Source organism: Calonectris borealis, chromosome 8 (genome assembly GCF_964195595.1).
Source record: "Calonectris borealis chromosome 8, bCalBor7.hap1.2, whole genome shotgun sequence".
NCBI lineage: Eukaryota > Metazoa > Chordata > Aves > Procellariiformes > Procellariidae > Calonectris > Calonectris borealis.
This window is the reverse complement of record NC_134319.1, coordinates 32,434,957-32,449,380: the sequence shown is the minus strand read 5'-3', so window position 1 is coordinate 32,449,380 and position 14,424 is coordinate 32,434,957.

The window sequence follows — 14,424 nt, the reverse complement described above, 5'->3', positions numbered from 1 at the left end:
CAGATGCCATGCTCTTCAGCTGCTCACGTCCGCAGTCACAGAGGTGCTGAGAGGAGGAGTAAAGGAGCAAGAGCAGTTTGTGGCTGCCTAGAACAGAAAGGAGCTGACAGGAATCCGTATGCGCCATCACCTGGGGACCCTCACGCTGCCTGCACCAGCAGCTACGGGCAGGCCCCTCGCACTGAGGGTGTCTGCTTGCCCCAGGTAGCAGCTCTTGTTTTCAAAGACAAAAGGTCAGAAATGAGACTGTGCCTGTAGGACCACTGAAATTTGTGCTACCATGGAGCTTGGATAGTCCTTGGTGCAAAAATACTCAGGCATCTGATTTCAGATGGATTTAAGTATCCTGAGGATCTGAGTATTTGGCTGTTTTAAATCTCACTGTTCTGGAGACTAAAACTTGGATGTTTCCTTGGTGATTTTGCTCTGTGCGGCGTTCCTGTATTCACACCTTTCCCTGCAGTTCACCCAGACACAGGACTACGCTGATACAGATTTATTCTAACAGGGACAGGCCTGTGGTATATATGTCATGCTCATGCTCCCCAAGAATACATGCTCTTCCAGGTTGGGGAAATAAATGCTAACCTAGCCTCTTCCTGATCCTAAACAGTAAAAGCAGCTTTTGCTCTAGATATGTTCATTACACTATTTGGCATAAAGGTAAAAGGGCTTACTGTCCCGCAGCCTTCGGGACATCAACAAATCAGTACTTTGGCTGCTGACCCCACAAAACGCAAAGCAGGATGCAATTAAATAGTTGGAAAATTTATATTGACAACGAAGTTTTTATACCTTCCAGTACAGTTGCAGTTGACTTTGCGCATCAAAGATGGGATGTGCTTCATCATGAAGAGCCCATTCTTGTGGACTCGTCAGAATGGCAGCCTACAGGAGTCCAACAATGTGGAATTTGCTTAACTTTCAACTGGCCCCAGCCCAGTTTGTGGCAAGCCGGCTGCCTTCCCCATGGGAAGGGTCACCCCAGCAGTTGGAGGGAGAAAATCTGGTAGTCAGGAGCCTTGCAGTTATTATTTCAACCTAACTGTAGTTCCTCCCTGTGAGGATTGGCATTTTCATTGTCAAGACTCCACATGTAACTTGCAAGTTTTTAGTTTCGTCTTAGTCTCTAACACGTGTGAGTGGCTGGCTGAGTACATACACACTGGTACCCGGCTGTATGGCCGTTCTTTTCTCATTTCTCCAGGTTCCACGGCATTTTTTTACTTACAAGGGCCACAGCTATCGGAAGGGTCTCTACTAGAGTGAGTCTGGAATGAATTTGATAAATGAATCCTGCGCATGCATCACACGCACACGCTTATTGCCACAAGTGTTTCTTTAACCACTGCTCCCTTATCAGCATGAAAAACAAGTATGTTGAGTATCTTTGACAAATACACTTGTGCAGATGCTTCTAGAGCTACGAGCGTTATCAGCAAAATGGTTCAGGGATAACATTTGCAATTCACTGTGCTTAAAATTGCTGTCAGTAAAATGCTCCTCTTTCCTGAAAGCCTTAGGCCATCCCTGCTAACTCACTCCCATCCTCTCTGAGACCACATCAAGATCTGTCACTGTGACAAAATCCACGTAGACTTCCCACACACACTGCCCTCTGATTTATGTCCTACTGAAGTCCTAGGAAGATAAAAAGGAGAACAAAGCAGATGCTGACTAGCTAAATAACAAATCTCTCCTTCCTACCCGCAGACTGGTCTGAAATATTTCTCTCTTACAGAAGTGATATTTATTAGGAAAAATTTAAATGTTGTAAATAAATAGCTTAAAATGAGGAGTGAACGCACAGCAATAATAATGGGCTTTCCTCATATCGGCGTGGATGAGTTGGACAAACCACGCTGAGAATTAAAGGGCATTTCAATCCTTGCTCTTACAGAGAGCAAAATAGCCCATAGCAGCAACAGGCCTTTGTGTAGGGGAAGTCCATCAAGTAGGAACTGCAGTGAAGGATTGCTCTTGGGCTGTCAAACAACCACCTCATAATGCTGTGGTGTCCAGTCACTCTGAACTTGGGCTGTTTAGGAGTCAATAGAGATCCGATATTCAAATTGACCTCCCTTTTCCCATGCCTTTCCTCCCACTTGACTTCTACTCCCCAGCTCTTTAGTGATGTTTGAAGATATCCTAGGAATAAGGACGAATGGAAAAACATGAACAGGACCTGTATGAAACTGTTAAGGAAAAAGATCCGAAGAAATAGAGCTTCCCAGCGGTGCATCTGCGCAGAGAACAAACTTGTTACCAGATCTCCTAGAAAAACTGCGCAGAGGCTGGGTACGTTAGGAAGAAAGATGTTCTTGCTGTGGAAGATGGGGGGAAAGTGATGCTAGCAGAAGATCTTAGCAATCCCAAAGTCCAGAATCCAAGCGCAATAAAACGCCGTACCGCCGCAGGCCGCAGGGAAAGCAGCAGCAATCTTTAATCTCTGCTTCATACCACTGGGGAGGAATCCTGAATGGGCTTGAAAACGTCTCCTGGATGATCCAGTGCCTCCCAGGCATGGTTGCCAGGCTGGAGAGCTGACCCACGAATGTAACAGCGTTTGTCCCAGGGACGCAGCGCATTTACCCTGGCTGCTTTGTATACTCCTTTATTGCTGACGCTGCAGAAATTGTACTGTCCTCCCTGGGCACATGCCCAGATTCCACCGTAATCCTGCGGGTTTGGTAAGTGGCTACTGCTGCCTTCCACACAGCAGCATGTTGTGGTAGTGCAATGCAGGCAGCTGCTTTGCCTGACCCTCTCCGCTTCATCCCTCCCACCCTCACACAGCTGTAATAAAAAACATTAGGGTTTACTATTCAGTGCACACGAGTAGCAAGTAGCGCTGCATTTCTATAATGCTTTGTAAATACTGGGCAATACATTTGTTTGGGTTTTTTTTTTTCATTAACTCTTGGCCTACATTGACTTCTCTTGCTGTGACTCTAAACCGAGACTGCAGATCTGAGTAACCGAGATAATAATTGAAGGATCCACACTCATAGACTAGTGATAAATCCAAATTCTTCCTCTTCTGCTTTGAGAAAGCCTACCTTGTCTGCTGGGCCCTTAGGGCCATCACTGTGGGACTCAGGAAAAATTTTCAAGAATTGAGAGGTGGAAAAGGTGGTAATATTTGTGTCTGTAGCCTCCACACACCATATTTCTGAAGGTTCTTCACCATGTAACCTACTTTTCTATGACAAATTTTCAACCCAACGAGTTAAGGTCAAACGTTGAGACTGTGAGTAAAGAACTATGTGTTTCTGTGAATGAGGGGCCGTAATATCTCTTACTCAGAAGTTGGGGGCCTTCCCCATAAGGGATATGCAGTAGATCTAGCTACCTGAGCTTTGGACAACACGTGGAAAGCTGTTGCTTAAAATGGAGATCAGAAGATTACTACTTGATGAATAAGGTAAGAATTTGCCTGAAAAGGAGGGTAGTAAATTGTGCTGAAACATGAACTGCACTTCCGAGATCTTGTTTAGCATTTATTTTTACCTCGGCACGAACAGTGCAAATGTGCTAACAAGACTGCTTAGGATGTAAATTTGGGAGCCATCTTCAAACATGGAAGGACCAGAATATCTTCCAAAATTAACTAAATGACCTTACAGGCTGGGACAAAAACAGGGGTTCAGGTGGGGGAAAAGGAAGGAAACTATTGAAAGTAGATATGGTAAGACAACTGTGATGTTATGGTTTGGATGTTATAATTAATAATTCCCTGTGTAGAAATGCATGAGGGAATCCCACCTGGCCTATCAGCCAACCAAACACTAGGCATAGCAAGGCTGTTCTCCATGCAACCATGCAAACCATACCGCAGCCACGGGAACACTATGCAATTTGCATCTCCTTTGCAGGGTCGGAAATAGTTTGTTACCCATATCAGCTATTTCAATTTCTCCCACGTGCTCCAAATCAACAGCAATCCTGAGGAGAATGAACTATGCAGTCACATGGGCCGGATTATTTGCTCACTGGAAACAAGGCTGAAAAGAGACTCTGCTTTTTTGCCACCTCAGGCAACATTTTGCAGGGTGCTAATTGCCCTGGGAACGTCACCTGCACATTTCAGTGCATTTTTTAAAGAGGGCAGCATCCTGTGAAGATTGGCCTTTGCAGGTCAGTCCAAAATGTGTGCCAGGCAAGCAGGTTAAATCCAATCCTGAACGAAGGAAGTTTATCTGTGTCTGAGGATTTTAATAGTCTGTTCCCAGCAGAGGTTTATGTGGTGCTTACCTTTACTTTATGCTAAGCTACAACGCAATGTCATCCATTTGGGAATTTGGTATATCCGCTCCCTCCCTCCTGAGGCACCCAGTTCGCCAGGAACAGAAAATCAACACAGAAGCAAAACTTTTGTTCGTGATTGTATGCTGCAAACTGTGGAGGTGAGAAATGAGGTAAGACACACACCTTCCTGAGTCGCAGTCTTTCCTGCTGCTGCCTCTCTTGTCAAGCACAGATCTCTGGGGCCAGGAGAGCCCACTGCAGAGTTGAAGGCAGAGAAGAATACTGCTATAAAATCCCCTGAGCTCAGCTCTGACTGAAGCATTAGTGGTTTTAAAGCACAAATTTATCATAGTCATCAGAGCATGCAGATTCCTGAGATGACAAATTTGCCTTTGGGCAAATCCAAAGTGATACTACACTATCCTTGCAGCCTTGAACACACAGCTTCGGTTGTCATGCGCAGAGATCCTTTATGTTTAGTTCAATGGAGTATTGGAGAAAGCTGTTTTTGTAATGTTATCTCTATAGAACACTAAAAGCGGTTCTATGTGCTCATGTTGTCTCCCTGTTTCCAGAGCAATGTATTCACCAGGTAATCGGGGAAGGAGCCTCAGCTAGCCTCATTGCGTCTGTTTTACAGTGGGAGAAAAGGAGTCAAGGAGGCAATGTGACCTGCTCAAGATTGCACAGCAATCAGTATTCCCCGACAATTTATTTGTCCAGTGCTGCATCCGTGTCCTTGGATGTCCCAGCTACAAGCTGAAGCCCCTCTGTGTCAGAGCCTGTGGCCTGGCCCAAGGCTTATGTTCAGAGGTGGTGCTCTCGTGTCTCCCAGCTCTCCTTGCTCTATAGCGCAGCTTCCTATAGATGTTATGGCCTGGCCCTCCAGGCATGTTTCCACTTTGGGGCAGTAAGGACTGTGCAGAGAGCAGAAAATTCCAAATGGGATAGTGCGACTGCTGCCAGTCGGGAGGGAAGGCTTGGCCCATGCAGCGTCTTTCCTTATAGCAGATTAGAAATCATCAGCGCTGGTTAAATTAATGCTTCTTCCCTTCCTGTATTTAAAAACAATTAAACAGTAGGAGAGGCTGGGGAAGAGATGATGCACCATAAGTTGTGATTTTTCGCTAAGAAGATTTAGGAACCCAATTTTCAGATAGAGTGTGCTCTTAAGTAGCATGGGCCAGGGCCCTTAATCCCTGACACACGCTCCAAAATTTATCCCAGGTAGAGAAAGGTTGGAAGGCCAAGAAGAGCTCCGGTGGAAATTGCTGCAGTTCAGAACTTGTTCTGTACCGTTTCTCCTACGCCTGCCAACACTGCGATCTTCCAGATCAGTTGCTTCTGCGAATCACACCCCAAACAGACCTGGCCCCCTTCCACCTTTCTCCTATTTGCATTCCCTGAAATGTGAGCTTTAACAATTCCATCTGTTATATTTGCATACACATTCTGGATGCTTTTGAGCTGATAGAGTCATTTTAAAGGTCAGGCTGAGTAGTGAAGTGCAGGGAATCTAAATAGATCTCTATACCCCGGACACTTGAAGAAGGAGAAACCTCTTTGGGCTAGGTATCGACCAGATACACGTGTAAGTATACCGGCATTGTGGAGGGTGTCACACTGAATAATGCAGTGGTCTAGAAATCAGAGCTGCTCAAAGCTGATTTTTAGCTTCCATTGTCTCCTCCTCCCCGTGTCATATTTTCAGAAGAAACAGCACACCATCTCAGCCACTGTATTTTACAGATACCAGATAATACAGGCAGGAGATAGAGAGCATATAACCACACAAGATTTTGGATGCTTATCTCTTGTCTCTTCCTTAACTTGTGGACCTGCAAAATAGGGCTGGAAATCTTGCAAAGACTGAGACATCTGCTCCTTTTATCTCAGATCTCAAGGTAGAATCTGGATGTTTAACTGTTCCGAGTAAATCTAGCTTAATTATGTTTTTCAGATATTAAAATGGTTTCAACATTACAGCAAGATTTTAGTGGGGACAGCATAGGTTTCATGCTCCCCCATCCAGCTTATTATGCTTCGGTAGGGTCTGTTTTCAAAGATTACCGTTCACGCAATGTCAAACAAGTCACCATCACCTTTGCTGGTATGTGGAAAGTGGCAAAAATCTCCTGTCGGTAACAGCACTTCCATCCCCTAAAGCTTTTTATGCGCTGACCTGTATCCCATTATCTCTGCACAGGCATTACTTTTGTTTACCTGCCACGTTCTTGCCCTGCAGGCCAGTTTTACAGCAATTCTCCCCAACAGTGCAGCCTTCAGGTGCGATCTCAGCGCCTGCAGTAATTATGTTTGAAGGTTAATGTTTCATGAAAATATCAAAGCATTTCTGCCCCTCAGCTTTACTGCCGACTTTGGTAAAAGCCAGAGTGTTTTCTTCCTTGTTTGTTTGTTGTGGTCTAATAGTAATCGGCTTGGCAGCTTGATGCTTGTTTCTATCCAGGGTTTAATCTACCTGATAGAACTTAAGTGAAATATGAACTGTGGTTTTGGTCATCTTTGGAAGGCGAGGGGCTCTGAATGTCTTTTTCCCCCTGCAAATTCTCCTGGGTGTTAAACGAATATTTGGAGCTGTGTCATCAGGCTATATTTGGCCAAAGATTTAATCAAAGGCCAGAAACAAGGTGCTTGTGCTAGTGACAGAAGGGCAAAAACCAAAATACTTATCTTCTGGCTCTGCTATATGACATAGAAAAGGGAAGACTGAAATAATGACTGTTCTGGCTGTAAAGAGAATCCTTTTTCTTAGAAATTTGCCTGCCATATCTCTTATAGGTTTTGTTTTCCCTACGCAACGCGGGGAAAAAAAACCCTTCCATAAAAATAAAATTCCTCATTATAAAAATACTCTAAATTGAGAAGAATCTCCTAAACCACCAATAGCACTACTCAAAAGATAGGGAGATGGGCACAGATTGAAGGAGAAGGGGGTTACATTTCATCAGATGCTGCTGGCTTTGCTCAGGTACACTCAAGGCATCTGATTAACATGCAGAAAGTGACCTTGGTTTTTCTTTATCCCCAAATTGATGGGCAACTGATTGTATCTGCAGAGAAAGGTTAGGGTTAGGGATGCTGCCTCTCTAAATAATGCAGAGGAAAAGAGAGATCAGTGAGAAGGCACACATTCGATTGCCCCAAGCAATATTCTAGCAGCCGCTTGCCCCGGCTGCCCGAGTTTGGTCAGGTGCGGGGCATTGCACCCAAGCAGCTGGTTATTGGATTCAGCTGGGGCAGAGGGTCAAAAGAAGATGTCCCGAATTGCTAAAAAGCTAACTCTTTTGGCTTTATTGCACATGTGAATGTAGCTGTTAGAAATGAAATAAGCTTGTCTAGCAATGTGTCCTCGCTACGCAAGGGTGGAAGGCACTATTGACAGCATGGTGTGTCGCATAGCAGGGCCTCAGAGTGCAAGTGCAAGAGGTGAAGAAGACTGGCTGCTTGGGCAAAGAAAGTGGATTTCTTTGACAATCGAGTGTTATTTCAAAGCGCAGCGTTCCCCAGCTCCCTTGGCATTACAGATTTGTGCTAGCAAGGGGTCACATTTTGCGTTATTTTGGTGATAAAATGTGTGCTGAATTCAAATCAAGGCAGTTCTGCCTCTTCCCTGTGGTGTTCCTGGTAGCAAAAGCAACGCGGGAATGGAGGGGCATGGCTGCAGCCGGAGCACAACCTTCTCTTTCAGGTTCCCTCAGGAAGCCTCATTTTGCCTGTCCTGCACAACCCGCCTTTTCTCCACCTTCCTGCCACTTCACAGACTGACATTAATATGTGTGAACTGGAGCCCGCGTGAATTGGCTGCTTCCCTTTCTCCTGTAAGTAAAACTGTAATAGTGCTTTACTGAATGCATTGTACAAATTGTTGCTGCATATAAAACTAGCTTTACCTGGTTTTGTCACTGATGAGCTGAAAAATTAAATAGCTGCTATAAAATGTTGTGAAATACTGGTTTTACAAGTTAGATTTTGTGTGGGAAAAGAAAGGCTGGCTGAATTTTTTTCATGTTGTTCGTGTATCATTTTCAAACCTTAATTGATGAATGTGATATAATTTGATAGCTAAAAATATCATACCAGTTTTGTGGTGGAAAATGTTATTAAAATGGAAATAAATATGGGCCTCTGTACGTGGGTGAGAGAGAAAGCGCACAGGGCAATGCTTGAAGTGAATAGGTTTGGAAGCTTTTCAGTCAGGAAAAAAGAACAGTTTTGCTTACATGCAGCACACATTGGTTTAAAATATATTTTATAAAAACAAATATTAAAATAGATTTCAGACTTTGCATGTGTTTTGAACTATTTAGCTGAAAATGAGGCACTGCATCTAATTATAATCTCAAAACTCATGGACAAATGCTACAAGCTCAACACTTTGAAATGTAAATATAACCACAATAATGATACTCACATGGGGGTAATAAAGAGGTAAAAATGAGACACGCCTTCCAAAAAGTTAAGAAAGAGCACCTGGGGCAGGTAGGAAGGACAGGGTCAGTGATGAGAAATAGAATAAAGGTTTCTAATGTTTTACAGTTATACAGAGGTCCATCTAATCCAGAACCTGCTCCCCAGAAAGTCACAAAGTGGTGCTTCAGTGCTACTCAAAAAGCATAATGCATCTAGCTGATGGTGATACTGAGGGGTTTTTGGGGTGGGTGAGGTGACAGTATCTGCCTGACCCTCACTTGTCACAGATTTATGCTGTAGAGCCTGAGAGTTGCTGATGTGTATTTGAGCGTTAATTAGGTCAGATGCAAACTATTTAATTATTGGCCAACCAACAGAGCTGGAGCTGGCTTTACGTTTCTCAAGGTCCCTGTCATTCAAACTGTAAAGTTCATTTAGAGAGCCATTCTGTTCTTGAAAACTTGGCCAAGAAAAACCTTCCTTAAAAGCATCCCCAATTCTAAAATGAGCTTCAAGAGTTACGTTAGAAAGTGGTGCCTCATCAGAGAAATAAAAAAATCAGTTAAAAGGCAGGCGTAGGAGATAGAAAAGAGAAGTTTTACACCTTAATCACTCCCGAAGTCACTGCAGAGAGAGAAGAGGTCATGGTGTTATGCCCAGCCAGCTGGTTATTTGGAAGATGGTTAGTGAAGAGAAATGTTCAAAATTTGCAAATACCAAAGAGGATAGTGATGGCTGATGTATACAAACTCAGATTAATCCCAGCTTTTGAAGGCACAGGCTGCTAAGGAAACACCACCGTGCAGACCTGTGACAGCTCAAGCTGTAAGACAGCAGTGTCCAAGCAGAGGTCTCTAGTGCCTCAGCTTAATAAAACCAGTGCTGTGTACCTGCGTGGTGCTAGGGACCCAGAGCGTGGGCAGAGGAATGGTTTGGAAATCTTTTCACTACCACTGGGTGGAGCTGAAGCCCTTTTTGTTCAAACTGCTCCTTTTGTACTTTCTCTTTCGTAGAGAAAAATTGTGAATCAGGCTGTTTACAGATCGATTTGGAGAGCTCATTATACTGATGACCTCATTCTTCTGGAAGGGGAGGTCAGTGAATGTATTTCATGGGAGGGTGGGGGTTCTCCAACAGTATGCAGTTGTTTGGACCTAAATGTCAGACACAGCCAGGACTTGTGATGAATTTGTAATGCAGTCAGACAGTCATATAAAATCATTGTTGTCTTCAAATGCCTGTAATAAACCAGCCAGAAGACTCTGACCTGAATAAGTGAAGGGAAGATACAGCTGAAAGAAACGTATCAGGGTGAAGAATGTGCGTGTTAACAAGTTTTCTTTGTTTCTCAATTTGGCTTTTCTGCTCTAAATGATTTTGAGTGACAGCACCAGATCCATAAAGGACAAGATGGGAGCTTGGATCAGGACAGATACAAGGAAAATGAGACTTGTTTTGAAAGCAGATTCCAACCAGATGGGCAGGGCAGCAGAAAGGTGAAAGCAGTTGTCCAGATCACTTGGCGCTCATTACTTGTTCTTTGTCCCGTCCGGCTTAGCTGGGCTCCAGTTCCCTGTTTCCCACCTGCAACCAGACTCCCCTTATCTCACTCTGATTTCTCTTCTCAGTGTTTTGCTAACTGCCCTGTTTTCCCACAGCTGGCTGAGACCAGAGCCTAGTCTCTTGAAGGCTGGCCATTTGTGCCACGGTGATTTCAGAGCTTTCTGCCCCCACCTGTCCTCATTGCCTCTCTCCTGGAAGGGTGGCCGATGCACAGCAAAGGCAGCACGGTGGGCCATGTCTCTGTTCTGTGCATGCCACAGATCACCACCTAGACAAGCAGCTTGTAACGCTAGTGAGCTGAGCTTCCTCATATGTGAATCCTGGTGGTCAGGAGCTCCATTTAATGATCCCTGTGGATTTAGCAATGGTGGCTGAATGTCACCATGCCTCACAGCTCTGAGAGCAGAAACATCTTCAGCGGGTAAAGCTGAATGCAGCAGGGGCTGTGGCTTCAAGCTCTGCTACTACGAAGGTCTGAAGCTGACATAGCTGTGCCAGAAAACGTTGCAGGTGTGGATGTACAACTGTTGACCAGCATGTGCTTTTGTTACCTGGATTTATGTTGTTCAGACCGTGAAGAGACATTCACATTGCAAACAGCTGCGACTGTGGAAGACCTTAGTTTCCTCTTGTGGCTTATTGCTGCTCTTCTCCTGGAGGCTGCAGCCCCCTTTATGTGTGGGCAGAAGAGATTGTGCTCTAGCCCACTTCAGGCAAGGTCCATGGAGTGATTTAAAGTGCTGGTGAAAGTGGATAGTGCTAACTCATCCAGCCTTATCCAAAGCCTAAGAGAATGCTCACAGGATTTCTTTTGTGGGCCAGCTGCAGGGTGGTAACTCCCAGCTGACAGATGCTGATGGACAACTGTGAAGCAGAACATCTTCAGTCAAGTCAGCCAGAAGGATGTCTGTCATTGGCCTGGGGAGATGGGACAGCTAATTTGGCAGAAAAGCTCTTCCTGTTGGCCGCCTTGCTAATAGGACTGCTGACACAGCTTTGCTGGCTTAGGTACAGCTGTGAAGATACTGTGGCATGGAAATATCCCTTGTTTTCACTTTTGAAGTCATTCTGAACATTTTCAAGATGTCTGAAGTTTTCCTGTCCTTCAGTAGTTCCTTGACACACCTCATTACCAGTCTCATCTCCTCTCTGCTCCTCTCATTTCTTCTCTCCTTTGTAAACTCATGCCAGAATCAGCACACACAGTGCACCCCAACAACTGAAGGCTTCTGGCTCCACCTGGCACCACTCTTGAATACGTGAAACAAGTCAGACATCCCTGATTTTGGTCCGTATTTCCCCTGTACTTTTTGTGCTCTACCCTGGGTCTCTGCTGATATAATTAGATTAGACCAGCATAATACATCATTAGCCCATGACATAAAACACATGTTGTAATACAGCTTATTGATTGAAACTGGTAGAGGGATCTTCTGATACTATAAACATGCTCAGATAGGAGGGTGGTGATGTGATTGTAATCTTTGCATCTATTCCCTGTCCCATGTGATGATGAACAAGGATAATTATTACACTTGTTAATAATTTAGGAAGCTAAGCAACAGCACCTGGAAATTAGGTGTCAATTTTGCAAGATTTCCACAGAATGAATAAGGACGAAAAATAGGTCAGGCAAAGTTATACTTCTGTCATTTTAGAGAGGGGAAGGAAGTATTTTTAGCAAGAAGAAAATGCTTTCTCTGCCTCGCTATGCAACAGAAGTAGGTACCCATAACAGATGAGCTTTATTACACGATTGCTCTAGGCCTGACAGGTCACTGATGCTTTCCACAAACACTCTGCAGAAGTGTCAGTTGGTCAGTGAGTACCTGTGCTGGCAGTCTATCTGCGGTGATTTGAAGGGTCATCTTTATTTTCTCCTCTTGGCTGAGAGGTATTGTAATTCCATGGGGCTGTGTTCTGGCATAGATTTGTTTCGTTTCTGACACTAATTTTCCAGAGCAAGCATCCTAAAACAGTGTTTTTCAAAATTTATTTTTCTGTGCTTTCAGTACTGAAGAAAATATGTGAGACACATACTGACATACTCATACTCTGTGAGACAGCAAGGGCATGTTAGCACTACAGAAAGTTAGTGCAGATATACAAGTGCATAGGCTATGACAGACATTGCTCTAAAAAGAGTTGGAGTGCTGCACTCTGTGCTGTCTATTCTGCTGTAGCTTTTATTACTGGAATATTTCTCTCTTTCAGTTTTTAATTCCTCCATCTCCCTTCTGGCTGACAATGTGGATCATGGGCCTTTAAAATTGCTTTCAACAGAGCATTATTATTGTTTATATTTAAGAATACTATTTAAAATCTGAAGCCAAGTTGAAAAGGAGGGTTGCAACATAGGGTGTGTAAGTTTGGCATCTCTCGACAGTAATAATGTTAAAAAGCAAAACTTCCATTTGTAAAAATATGTCATTACAATTCTAGCCAAGGAAAGACCACTTTTAAAATTAAACACCTGTGTTCTTAAATCAAGCTGCTCAATTACTTTTCAGTATACAGCAGTACAATATGTATATAGCAGCCAATTAATTGCTCTGCCTTATGTGATTTTTTTTTTCCTGGATAGCTCGAGGACCTTTGCAACCGTTCCTTTCGAGCTTTGTGGTGAGTGAGGCTGTTGTGGTCTGAAAAATAAGCCATCAAACCATGTATTACTGAACCACTTATTACCAAAATAGAAGCTGTGTGCCTTTCTCACTCTGCATTCATCTCTACAACAAGAGCAGCACATGTCTCTCTCTGGAAAACCTTACAGGACATAGTAGGCTCATCTCTGATCAGCTGCATTAGTTTTTATGGACATCAGAGGTTGACGAGTCACATTTTTTTTCATCACAAAGCATGCCAGCAGTGCATGCTGTGAAGTTTGTATGTATTTAAGTGCATGCAGGGTGAATATTTAGCCAAACAAAGGCTGGTGGTGGGAGTGGTACCAGTGTAGTAAGTTTTTATCCTTTAAATAAAAAGAGGATGGCACAATGACTGTAACTAGAGATCTCAAATAAAATGAGTGTGGAAACAGACCAAGTTAAGAAGGTAGGCCAACTCCTATCATCTTTCCCTTATAGGGGAGCAGACTTTTTTGCTGAGGTAAAAAAGTGCATCATGGAGGGTTTTCCCTCTACCCCATCACCTAAAACAGTGCAATCCCTAACTGCATCAGGAGTTATTTTCCCAGGCTCTGATGAGCTTGGGTCATTTTATATTTCATATTTGAGTTTGTCATATTGTTTTGTGTTCCACAAAGATATAATAGTATTGAGTCATATTTCTAAAAAAAACATCTTTTCCTGCAGCTTTTGGATTTTACTACAGGGAAGTATAAGGCACTAGAAGCTCCTGTATTTCACAGCTGATATGTGCTTTTACAGCCTTGGTTCTTCTGAACAGTAGGAAGCGTTCTTCTACATTATAGAAACCTCAGTTTTACATGGACGCTGGTGGGCACGAATCCTGCTGGATGGTTCCCAACACGTGTGTGTTTACATTGATAGAGATCTTAGGGTTGTTTTTATTTTTTAAACCATACCATTATTTCAGTACTATTGTATGCAGTTTATGATTCTGAGATGCCTTTTTAAAGTTTCTAGAAAGGGAGTTGTGAGTGCAACTTTTACAGCTTCTCTGTCAAGAAGGATGTACCAGAATGGCTCTTTATCTAGAAATATCAGTATTCTCAATCGCCCCCCCTCCCATGAAGGAGCACTCAGTACTGGCTGATTTTATTGTAGTGCAACTATGAACATTTTTTATACATTTTGTTACAGGAACCAAACAGGTAATTCATCCAGTCAATATCAATATTGTCTCAATAAAGTCTCATTTTAGCGTTTGGTCAACTTCAGTCCTTAGGTTAACTTTCTGTGCCAAGAGGGTTTATATAATACATAAATACACTGGTACCTGTAATAATGTAGTGTATTACTTCCTGAATGCATTATAGGCTCTTAAGCACTTAATCAAATTCCTTAGGATTATCTTCTGCGTCCCCTTCTGTAGGCAGGTTTGTATACCAGTTTGACCATTTTTATCTCGGGAGCGCTTTTTAACCTGAGCACATACGGGACTTTTTGTTCTGCTGTTACAAATCCTGTGGAGGTACATCTGCTCTTAAGAGTACGGCTTGCCACATGCTCACGTTTTCTTGAAAGAGTATTAGGGCTT